Raw genomic sequence first — 3477 nt, 5'->3', positions numbered from 1 at the left:
CACACACACACACACACACACACACACACACACACACACACACACACACACACACACACACACACACACACACACACACACACACACACACACACACACACACACACACACACACACACACACACACATACATACACACAAAAGCATCCACACCCACACCCACACACACAAAGCTACCATACTGGATGGCAAAGAAAATGAAATATAAATTGACATGAGTGATTTATTTCATAGGCAATTACATGACATAATATTGATTAATATAATCGTAATAATACATGTGCAACATGCTAACATCTGCGTGGGACCTTTCTGTGCCGTCAGGCTCTGGCAACAAACAAGACAGATTTATCTAGTTTGTACAGTACTTCATCAAATCTAATTGTTAAGTCTAAGCCTTATACAATGATATGGAGAATCTGCCTTTTTCTTCTTCATACAAACTATACATACATCACTTAAATATGAACTTTTTAAAAGTTCAAATTCTCTGTAACTAAAACGGCTGCTCCAAAACATAGATCTCTTCCTAATTATCATCACAAAAATAATTCAAGAAAGGAAACAGAACAAAAATAAAAAATAAAAAAAAAGGACTTCATTTCAAAGCAAAACCAATATTCTTCTAACAAAATTACTACAAACTGTAAATCAGATCACAGTTTCCAATCGGATGAGGCACACGTTTTCTGTCCGTCTGTTGTTGCTGCACGGACAACACAGAGAGGTCCCCAAACTTCTCACTGTGAGACCCTATCCACCAGACCAGAGTTGCTACCAGGAAACACATCTGAAAACCTCCTTCACCTGTATTCTGCATCGGTTTTATTACAGGCTGTGTCAAATGCAGCACCGTCAGCACTAACACAACCAAGATATGTTAAACACACACCTAGATTGCGTGTCGTTTTTTGTTTCGATTTCTCGTCTTTTTTTGTATTTTTATTCTTATCAAGCTTTAATGTGTTACTGAGATGAAAGTTTGGATAAGGAGGTATTTAATGTGCACAAAATTTGACCAAAATGTCATTATATTCCTATAAGGAGTTCTAACATTTTCTTCAGGCTAATATAAAGCCCAATAGATAATTCCATTTCACAGAAAAGGTAACACTGCAATACAGAGGTAACACATAATACCTCAAGGATACCATACTTTCATTGAAAATCAAAATATTAACAATCCTACCTTTCACTTTACGATATAATATTGTATCATTTGCAAAAAGGACATAGATAAAAAGCTTCTATAGACCATGTAACGGCCACTAACCACTACAAACAGGGTTCTACACCTGGCTGCATCTCTGGCTTCACCACATCAAGTGACGAGACCAACCATTATGAGCTTCAGAGCACGCTACCAACCTCTCCCTCAGCAAAAAGAGAACCAAAATTAATTACCATTTCATTCCACAGAAGAACCTCTTAAAAAAAGGATGAAAAAAAAAAAAAAAAAAAAAATGTAACACACTTAGTCCACTTTACTAACCCCACCTACTCTTGAGTCACTAACATTATCAGTCTAAGTGTTAAATAATAAATCACTCTCAACATTCTTTGTCCAATCCAAAGTAAATCACACTTAATCTCTCTTTTATCTGTTATTCTCTTAGTACTTATTAAGCCTGAGCTGTTTCTCATTTGAATAAATGATGGTGAAGAGGTGTATTTAACACTGCTCATAACAGCTGATCCCACAGTATGAATTAGCTTTACCCCTAATCAGCAAAGTGAGTTCTCTGCTCCCTATGACAGACAAATTACAAACTGAATATATACACACATCGTTAACACTGACAGAAAGGCTATAGTTAAGAACACCTCCTTGCTGATTTGCCTTTGTTGGACAATAAGAACATTGGTAAGACATATTTTCTGATTTGCAACAGGTAGATATACCTAAGATCAAATAAAGTGAAATGTCTTCAAATACTTGTGGAGGATTTCTCTATGCTGAAAACATTTCTAGAAATACCCACAAAATAGTTTGATTATAGATGTTGCTTTCAGTGACTAAGTCAACATTAAAAAAAGCAACCTTGATATGAAATGTTTTCCAAGAGTCTGTGGTGAAACCACAGATCCTTTTTCATTGTGGCTAAGTGGATCACCTGAAATATTTTCAAAACTAAAACTAATCTATACATGCAAATATTGATATATATTCATTCTGTGGTAGCAGCGTCTGAATGGCTGCTACTTCTAAATAGTAAAGACTGCAAACATTAATGGCTTAAAAATATTGCAAATAATACTTAATCCAAATTCTAAAGACTCTCGAGCCCTTGTTAGTCAAGACAAAGAACATATGGAAGTCAAGCTATGCATTACATTCTGAGGTGTGTCTGCAGTGAACAGTGTAGGCAACTGTTATATCATAGTGGAATTATTCTTGAGAATATGCTTCACATCTATAAACAGATGGACATTAGATGCAATAAGATGGGGGGAAAAGAACAGATGACAGTAAATATGTCATTCTGCAATACCCCAAAACTTGAATTTCAATATGTTATCTGTTAATTGCAAGCAAATGCAAATGACCATATGCAGAAAATATCAAATGTAAAATCTACACCATCCTACTGCACAGGATTTGCAAAACAAAGTACACCTAGTAAACAAAGAGGTTAAATAAAAGAAAATTCCCATTGGGAAGTGTGAATTTGATACTAATATCAATAATCTTGCCACCGCAAATCAATGTTTTCAATTATTGATAAAAAGAGTACATTTTTATCAATTTCAAAAATTCCTAATATAGGCTCTGTAACATGAACACCATTTTTTCAGTTACTCATTGGTTAAAATTATTAGTTTACACTATTTCTTCACCATCCTTATGGTGCTACCACTCAGTGAAAGTTACATCTTGACAGTCTAGCTCTAACCAAACATTTTGTTATGAAATACACATCAACATTAAGTTATAATTATGTTTTTGTTTAAACTAGAAAGCTAGCCCATGTTTTTTACAAAAAAGCAAGGGTGTCAAATGTTCGAAAAATTCTGAAGAGATGAATTGAAAGAAGAAAAATATATGCTAAGTTAACACAATTTTCTTCCAATCTTTTTCATAATCATTAATTTTTTTCAGTGTTCATGTAATTTGGACACTTCCCATTAAGTAACATAGTTTCCAAATAGGAAATGTCTAGCTGGGTTATGCTGGACCTCTCTGCTTGAATGACAATTTTACCCACAAATCTTCTAGCACTTTGATCATATTGTCCCCAACCCCTCCCTAAAAGTGTAATCATTCACAAGAAGATTAAAACACTTGCATGAATCCGAAATGTAAGAAAAAGGAATAAATCCATGTACGTATTTGGCACCAAGATAAAAGAAAGAGATGAATATTTGCATAAAAAAAAGGATCCTTGAAGTGCACATTTAGTCAAGAGGGAAAAATATCAAGAAACCACAAACCCTACAGTCATTCTGAAGTGCATTTTCTTTTCCTTCCAAGCAAAA

The 3477-nt window shown here is 34.5% G+C and overlaps 1 protein-coding gene across 8 annotated transcripts in view; it reads right to left on the bottom strand.

Moving 5' to 3' along the window:
- Window positions 1–209: 209 nt before the first annotated feature.
- The window catches only part of LOC122267642 (uncharacterized), a 36793-nt gene continuing 33525 nt past the window's right edge, over window positions 210–3477 (bottom strand). For all 8 annotated transcript variants that reach the window (XM_086554551.1, XM_086554558.1, XM_043037749.2 and 5 more), the window contains one exon: window positions 210–3477. This exon is cut by the window's right edge and continues 1118 nt beyond it. The gene's annotated coding sequence lies outside the window, so the exon portion shown is untranslated.

Source organism: Penaeus japonicus, unplaced genomic scaffold, assembly GCF_977035675.1.
Source record: "Penaeus japonicus unplaced genomic scaffold, GWHDUDI00000001_assembly GWHDUDI00000029, whole genome shotgun sequence".
NCBI lineage: Eukaryota > Metazoa > Arthropoda > Malacostraca > Decapoda > Penaeidae > Penaeus > Penaeus japonicus.
Note: the sequence above shows the minus strand (reverse complement) of the source record. Positions and strands in the feature narration are given on the sequence as shown.